Source organism: Oncorhynchus kisutch, linkage group LG14, assembly GCF_002021735.2.
Source record: "Oncorhynchus kisutch isolate 150728-3 linkage group LG14, Okis_V2, whole genome shotgun sequence".
In the NCBI taxonomy this organism is placed as follows: domain Eukaryota; kingdom Metazoa; phylum Chordata; class Actinopteri; order Salmoniformes; family Salmonidae; genus Oncorhynchus; species Oncorhynchus kisutch.
Genome location: NC_034187.2, coordinates 85,505,451 through 85,514,612, shown reverse-complemented (window position 1 = coordinate 85,514,612; position 9,162 = coordinate 85,505,451). Strand labels below are relative to the sequence as shown.

The 9,162-nt window shown below is 43.5% G+C and overlaps 1 pseudogene; it reads left to right on the top strand.

Moving 5' to 3' along the window:
• Positions 1-5,961: 5,961 nt before the first annotated feature.
• LOC109879209 (general transcription factor II-I repeat domain-containing protein 2-like) lies at positions 5,962-7,906 on the top strand (annotated as a pseudogene).
• Positions 7,907-9,162: the final 1,256 nt, after the last annotated feature.

Genomic DNA, 9,162 nt, shown 5'->3' with positions numbered 1-9,162 from the left:
GGGGGCAGTATTTTGACGTCTGGATGAAAAGCGTGCCCAAAGTAAACTGACTGTTACTCAGGCCCTGAAGCTAGGATGTGTATATAATTGGTAGATACTTAGGCCCTGAGTAACAGGAAGAACTGATATGGCAGGTGAAACCCAGGGGACAAACCACCCCCGCCCCCCCACAAAAAAATAAAATAATAAGCCTACCCCTATTTTCAATCACTTTTATTATAAGCCCAAGTCCTCCCAGATTGCAGTTCCTAGGGCTTCCACTAGATGTCAATAGTCTTTAGAAAAGAGTTTCAGGCTGGTTTTTGGAGAAATGAGCCAGAAATTGTAGTTTTTCTGAGTGGCTCCCATTATGGCTGTAGTGTTTCCAAGCGCGTGAATGAGAGCTCGTTCTTTGGTATTTTTCAGACAGTGACGATTATCCATCTTAGGTTTTATTGGTTGTTTACGTATTAGGGTACCTAAGGTTTGATTAAACGTTGTTTGACTTGTTTGGATAAGTTTAATATATTAATTTTGTGCATTTTTGCATTTTGATGGAGGGAAACTGGGTGGATTATTGACTGAAGCGTGCCGGCTAAACTGAGTTTTTTTGGATATAAAGAAGGACATTATCGAACAAAAGGACAATTTGTGATGTAACTGGGACCTTTTGGAGTGCCAACAGAAGAAGATCATCAAAGGTAAGGCATTTTTTATATCGCTATTTCTGACTTTCGTGGCTCACCTGCCTGGTTGAAAAATATTTTTCATGTGTTTGTATGCGGGGCGCTGTCCTCAGATAATCGCATGGTTTGCTTTCGCCGTAAAGCCTTTTTGAAATCTGACACCGCGGCTGGATTAACAACAAGCTTCATTTTGCTGTATTACACTTGATATACCCTCTATATCATCTATACCTCTCTAGACGGATGCTACCATCCCACCTGCCCATAAGAACTTAAGAACAAGTTGCCCATGATTGAGCGACCCAGTACACAATATGGTGATTATGTACTATCACGTCCAGATCGGACTTCAGTCTGTTAGAGAGGACCTTGGCAAATATCTTGTCGTCCGCACAGAGTAATGCCAAAGGCTTCCAGTTCTTAAGTTAACACAAGTCCCCTTATTTGGGAAGGAGAGTCAGAGCCACCTGATGACAACTCATTGGCCAACTCTCCTCCTTGACATACGTTGTCTAACAAAGTTGGAAATGGTTGCGCCTCCGTCTGTAATTTTCTTGACATACATTAGTCTACTGTAACCACACAGTGTGTGTGTGTGTGTTAAGGTTGGGCGATTGTGTACAAGCCTGCATCGCCCAATTGCGATCCCTGATCACTATTGGGGGGGGGGGGGGGGGGGGCGAGTATAGCCCACGAAGATCTCCGCCACGGCACAACCCAAGGGGGGGCGCCAACCCAGACAGGAATATCACATAAGTGACTCAACCCACTCAAGTAACGTAGTCAGGAAGTGTCACGCCTTGGTCTTAGTATTTTGTGTTTTCTTTAATTATTTGGTCAGGCCAGGGTGTGACATGGGTTATTGTGGTGTGTTTTTGTCTTAGGGGTTTTGTGGGGTTTCTACGTAGTCTATGGCTGCCTGAGGCGGTTCTCAATCAGAGTCAGGTGATTATCGTTGTCTCTGATTGGGAACCATATTTAGGCAGCCATATTCTGTGAGTGTTTTCGTGGGTGATTGTTCCTGTCTTTGTGTTTGCACCAGATAGGGCTGTTTCGGTTTTCATTATTTCATTTCGTTAGTTTTGTAGTTTCTGTATGTATAGGTTTTCCTTCATTAAAATATATCATGAATCATCATCACGCTGCATTTTGGTCCGATCCTTGTTCTACCACTTCGTCAGAGGAGGAGATAGAAGAGAGCCGTTACAGGAAGGGCATGTAGGAATCTTTGAATTATTCCAAAATGTATAGCACGACTTTTGATGATCCTTGATTGGGGTCTGAACAGATTATTTGTTCAGATTGCAAACGTAATAAAATGGTGGTCCGATAGTCTAGGATTTTGGGGAAAAACATTAAGATCCACAACATTTATTCCATGGGACAAAACTAGGTCCAGAGTATGACTGTGACAGTGAGTAGGTCCAGAGACATGTTGGACAAAACCCACTGAGTCGATGATGGCTCCGAAAGCCTTTTGGAGTGGGTCTGTGGACTTTTCCATGTGAATATTAAAGTCACCAATCATGTGAATATTATCTGCCATGACACTACAAGATCCGATAGGAATTCAGGGAACTCAGTGAGGAACACTGTATGTGGCCCAGGAGGCCTGTAAACAGTATAAGAGGTGATTGAGCTGCATAGATTTCATGACTAGGAGCTCAAAAGACAAAAATGTGTTTTCTTTTTTCTTTTTTTAATAAATTGAAATATGCTTTCATAAATGTTAGCAACACCTCCGCCTTTGCGGGATGCGCGGGGGATATGGTCACTAGTGTAACCAGGAGGTGAGGCCTCATTTAACACAGTAAAGTCATCAGGCTTAAGCCATGTTTCAGTCAGGCCAATCATATCAAGGTTATGATCAGTGATTAGTTCATTGACTATAACTGCCTTGGAAGTGAGGGATCTAACATTAAGTAGCCCTATTTTGAGATGAGGTATCACGATCTCTTTCAATAATGGCAGGAATGGAGGAGGTCTTTGGCGACGAGAGCCAAAGACCGAGGGCCAACCAAGCGAGGGCCAACCAATGAGAGCGTATAGGTCGCAATGGTGGGTAGTGTATGGGGCTTTGGTGACAAAACGGATGGCACTGTGATAGACTGCATCCAGTTTGAAGAGTAGACGGTTGGAGGCTATTTTACAAATGACATCACCGAAGTCGAGGATCGGTAGGATGATCAGTTTTACGAGGGTATGTTTGGCAGCATGAGTGAAGGTTGCTTTGTTGCGAAGTAGGAAGCCAATTCTAGATTTAATTTTGGATTGGAGATGTTTGATGTGAGTCTGGAAGGAGAGTTTACAGTCTAACCAGACACCTAGGTATTTGTAGTTGTCCACATATTCTAAGTCAGAGCCATCCAGAGTAGTGATGCTGGACAGGCGAGCAGGTGCGGGCAGTGATCGGCAACAGTGAGAGACTTGTTTCTGGAAAGGTGCATTTTTAGAAGTAGAAGCTCAAATTGTTTGGGTACAGACTTAGATAGTAATACAGAACTCTGCAGGTTATCTCTGCAGTAGATTGCAACTCCGCCCCCTTTAGCAGTTCTATCTTGGTGGAAAATGTTATAGTTAGGGATGGAAATGTCTGGGTTTTTGGTGGTTTTTCTAAGCCAGGATTCAGACACAGCTAAGACATCCGGGTTGGCAGAGTGTGCTAAAGCAGTGAGTAAAACAAACTTAGGGAGGAGGCTTCTAATGTTAACATGCATGAAACCAAGGATTTTACGGTTACAGAAGTCAACAAAAGAGAGCGCCTGGGGAATAGGAGTGGAACTAGGCACTGCAGGACCTGGATTAACCTCTACATCACCAGAAGAACATAGGAGGAGTAGGATAAGGGTACGGCTAAATGCTAAACGAACTGGCCGTCTAGCATGTTCGGAAAACAGAGAGGTAAAAGAGCAGGTTTCTGGGCACGATAGCATAGATTCAAGGCATAGTGTACAGACAAAGGTAAGGTAGGATGTGAGTACATTGGAGGTAAACCTAGGAATTGAGTAATGATGAGAGAGATAAAGTCTCTAGAGACGTTTGAACCAGGTGATGTCATTGCATATGTTGGAGGTAGAACAACATGGTTGGTTAAGGCATATTGAGCAGGGCTAGAGGCTCTACAGTGAAATAAGACAGTAATCACTAACCAGGACAGTAATGGACGAGGCATATTGATATTAGAGAGAGGCATGCATAGCCAAGTGAACATATGGGTCCAGTGAGTGGTTGGGCTGACTGGGGGCACGGCGATTCAGACAGTTAGCAGGCCGATGCTAACACACTAACAGTTAGTAGGCCGGGGCTAAACAAGCTAGCAGTTAGCAGAATGGGCCTTAAGCGGACGTCGCACCTGAGGGGCCTGTTGGAATCCTCGGGCAGTTAGCAGACCGGGACTAGCCAGTTAGCCTACGGGGGACGTCGCGATGGAGGTAAGTCTGTTTTTGCCTCTTCGTGCGGTGACGTCGATAGAACAGTCGTGGGAATTAGTAGGTTTCCAAGTAGCTCTAGGTAGCAAGTAGCTAGCAGGCCTAGCAGGTTAGTAGAATGGGCCTTAAGCGGACGTCGAACCTGAGGGGCCTGTTGGAATCCTCGGGCAGGTTATGTCGGTATTCCAGTCGTAGAGGATCAGCGGGGTTCCGTGCCCCATACCGGCAGTAGAAGGGGTCCGGATATTGTAGCCCAGGATTGAGATGGGTCTGGCGTGGGCTAGCCCCAGGCTAGTTGGTGCTAGCTCCGGGACGGAAACGTTAGCCAGGAGTAGTCAACCCGGGTTGTGGTTACCTAGTTGTGATGATCCAAATGAAAAAGGTTCAGAGCTTGTGGTAGGAATTCGGGGATATGGAGAGAAAAATAGGTCCGGTATGCTCTGGTTTGAAACGCATTGTACGAACTGGCGAGAGCTTTCCGAACTAAAGGCTAGCTGATGACCGCTAGCAGTGGTTAGCTGACTGATAGCTGGTAGCTAGTCAGCTAGCTTCAGTTGAGGTATTCCAGTTCGGAGGTAAATAGAAATACTTTAGGGGGAAAAAAACAGATCCACACCACATTGGGTGAGGCGGGTTGCAGGAGAGTATTTTGAAGTTGAGGTTTAGGAAAAATAATAAAAAGAACGCGAAGAAAAATATATATACACATGGGACGAGACAAGACAACAATGTCTGACTTCTACGCCATCTTGGATATGATGATATCAGCTGATGTAAGAAGAGCTATATAAATAAATTTGATTTGATATATAGAGTGTTATAGAGGAAATATAGAGGGGTAAAGAGGATATATATAGGTATAGAAGGGTATAGATGGGTATAGAGGTGTATATAGATGGGTATAGAGAATATAGAAGGGTATAGATGGGTATAGAGAAGTATAGATGGGTATAGAGAATATAGAAGGGTATAGAGGATATAGAGAGGTATATAGATAGGTATAGAGAATATAAAAGGGTATAGATGGGTATAGAGAGGTATAGATGGGTATAGAGAATATAGAAGGGTATAGAGGATATAGAGAGATATAGAGGGTATAGAGGTATAGAGGGTATAGAGGGTATAGAGAGGTATAGATGGTTATAGATGGGTATAGATGATATAGAGGGGTATAGAGGGGTATAGATGGATATAGAGAGGTATAGAAGGGTATAGATGATATAGAGGGTATAGAGGGTATAGAGGGGTATAGATGGGTATAGAGGATATAGAGAGGTATAGATGGGTATAGATGATAGAGGGGTATAGAGGGTATAGAGGATATAGATGGGTATAGAGGGTATAGAGGACATAGATGGTATAGAGGACATAGATGGTATAGAGGATATAGATAGGTATAGAGGATATAGATGGATATAGAGTATATAGATGGGTATAGAGAGGTGTAGAGAGGTATATATGGGTATAGAGAGGTATAGAGGATAAAGAGAGGTATAGATGGGTATAGAGGATAGAGAGAGGTATAGAAGGGTATAGATGATAGAGGGTATAGAGGGTATAGATGGGTATAGATGATATAGAGGGGTATAGAGGGGTATAGAGGGTATAGATTATGTAGAGGGGTATAGAGGATATGAGGTATAGAAGGGTATAGATCATGGGTGTCAAACTCTGGCCCGTGGGGTAATTATATTTGGCCCGCGAGACAATACCAAATTACTACTAGAGCTGGCCCGCCGGTATTATACAGCGCATTCACCACTAATACTACGAATCCCATAATGCTCTGCTGTTTTCGCTCGCCAATCAGGACAGGACCCAGAAACGCTCTCTCCTCTGTGACAGTACTCATAGCAACATCGACGCTACAACTGTCAGCGAGCTAACCCTTCCCAAAAATGGCGAAAAGAAAGGCAGAAAACAGGAGCTTTCTGGACAAGTGGGAGGCAGAATATCTGTTTACATATGTAAAAGACAAACCTGTTTGTCTTGTTTGTGGAGTCAACGTGGCTGTAAGTAAGGAGTACAACATTAGACGACACTATGAAACGAAACACCATGACAAATACAAGGACCTGGACATGACTCAAAGGAGCCAGAAAGTAGAGGAGATGAAAAGAAGTTTGGTTTCACAACAGAATATGTTTAAAAAAGCCACATCACAAAGCGAGGCTGCTGTAAAGGCTAGTTATATAGTGGCAGCAGAGATCGCAAAATCAGCCCGGCCCTTTAATGAGGGAGAGTTCATGAAAAAGTGCATGATGAAGGTTTGTGACCTCGTATGCCCAGAGAAAAAACAAGCATTTTCAAACGTGAGCCTGAGCAGGAACACAGTAGCTGATCGCACATGTGATCTTGCCACCAATCTGTATGACCAGCTGATGGAAAAGGGAAAAGATTTTGTTGCGTTCTCCCTCGGTGTGGATGAGAGCTGCGACGCATCTGATACTGCTCAGCTGTCAGTCTTCATCCGTGGAGTGGACACAAATCTGTGTGTTACGGAGGAGCTATTAGGATTCAAATCAATGCATGGCACAACCACAGGAAAGGAAATCTTTGAGGAGGTTTCCAAATGTGTAACTGAAATAAAGCTGCCGTGGGATAAACTCGTTGGATTAACGACAGATGGTGCGCCAGCGATGTGCGGTAAAAAGAGTGGACTGGTGGGCATGGTTCGGGAGAAGATGCGGGAAGAGAACTGTGCAGGTGAGCTAACTGTTTACCACTGCATCATACATCAGGAAGCACTGTGTGCCAAAGCCCTAAAGATGGAACATGTTATGACCACAGTAACACAGGTAGTTAACTTTATAAGAGCCAAAGGTCTAAATCACCGCCAGTTTAAATCTTTTCTGGAGGAGTGTGGTTCGGAATACGCAGACGTGCCGTATCACACAGAGGTGAGATGGCTAAGCAGAGGAAAAGTACTGAAAAGATGTTTCGAGCTGCGTGAGGAAATATGTCAATTCCTGGAAACCAAAGGGAAGGATACAGCAGAGCTCCGGGAGCAAAAGTTCCTGTGTGAGCTGGCCTTTCTCTGTGACATCTCGAGCCATCTCGATGCGCTGAACCTGCAGCTTCAGGGGCGGGGGCGCATCATCACAGACATGTACGCTGCAGTGAGGGCCTTCAAAACTAAACTGTGCCTGTGGGAGAATCAGATGCTGCAAGGAAACCCTTGCCATTTTCCCTGCTGCCAATCCATAAAAGCGCAGATCTCTACCGCCGTGCTCCCATGCGCACAGTTTGCTGAAAAACTCGCCGCTGAGTTTAGCCGGTGATTTGCCGACTTCGATGCCCAGAAATGCAAGTTTGAACTGCTTAGTAATCCCTTCGCAGTTGATGTGGAAAATGCACCAACCAACATCCAAATGGAGCTGATTGAACTCCAGTGCAACGACACGCTGAAGTCAAAGTATGATGCTGTGGGCGCCGCACAGTTTCCACGGTTCATCCCTGACACAATGCCTCAGCTCCGCACCCAAGCTGCTCAGATGCTCTCCATGTTCGGCAGCACTTATCTATGCGAGCAACTTTTCTCCTCGATGAAGATGACCAAAACAACTCACAGGAGACGTCTGACTGATGAACATCTTCGCTCGATACTGAGGATTTCTTCAGCTCAGAGCTTGAGCCTAGACATTGATGAACTAGCATCCAAGAAGAGATGCCAGGTATCTGGCTTGGGCACATCAGATTAGACCAGTGTGCAATAATTAACGTTTTCTTTATGCACTTTTTCTTGCTACAAGGCATGGGCTTGAATGGTTGATTGATTTATTATCATTTTATTTGTAAAATTATTAGCCAGTGGAAAAACTGGCTAATAATTTTGGTATTTAAATCAGAAGGCTGCAAATAGAAATCAGGCATACAATTTTTATTTAAATTTTATTTATTTAATAAATGAATGCCATTGATGTGTTTTTTCATTTGAAATTCGATTTTGCATGTCTCCACTATTAAATTATATATTGTATGGTAATAAGCGATGCTTGTTCCATATTCAATGTTAAAGCAAAACTTGTTTGGGTCCATATTAAAAGGTTAATTTGTTCAATGTTGGCCCGTGACTTTGTTCAGGTTTTACATTTTGGCCCACTGGGTATTTGAGTTTGACACCCCTGGTATAGATGATATAGAGGGGTATAGAGGATATAGAGGATATAGAGAGGTATAGAAGGGTATAGATGATATAGAGGGTATAGAGGATATAGATGGGTATAGAGAGGTATAGATGGGTATAGAGGATCTAGAGGGGTATAGAGGGTATAGAGAGGTGTAGATGGGTATAGAGGATATAGAGAGGTATAGAGGGTATAGAGGATATAGAGAGGTATAGATGGGTATAGAGGATATAGATGGGTATAGAGAGGTATAGAGGGTATAGAGGGTATAGATGGGTATAGAGGGAATAGAGGGTATAGAGGGTATAGATGGGTATAGAGGATATAGAGAGGTATAGAGGGTATAGAGGGTATAGATGGGTATAGAGGATATAGAGAGGTATAGAGGGTATAGAGGGTATAGAGGGTATAGATGGGTATAGAGGATATAGAGAGGTATAGAGGATATAGAGAGGTATAGAGGGTATAGAGGATATAGATGGGTATAGATGGGTATAGAGGATATAGAGAGGTATAGATGGGTATAGATGGGTATAGAGGATATACAGGGGTATAGATGGGTATAGATGGGTATAGAGGATATAGATGGGTATAGAGGATATAGAGAGGTGTAGAGGGTATAGAGGGTATAGAGGATATAGAGAGGTATAGAGGGGTATAGAAGGTATAGAGGGTATAGAGAGGTATAGAGGGTATAGAAGGTATAGAGGGTATAGAAGGTATAGATGGGTATAGAGGATATAGAGAGGTATAGAGGGTATAGAGGGTATAGATGGGTATAGAGGATATAGAGAGGTATAGATGATATAGAGAGGTATAGATGGGTATATATGATATAGAGGGGTATAGAGGGTATAGAGGATATAGATGGGTATAGAGGGTATAGAGGGTATAGATGGGTATAGAGGATATAGAGAGGTATAGAGGGTATAGAGGGTATAG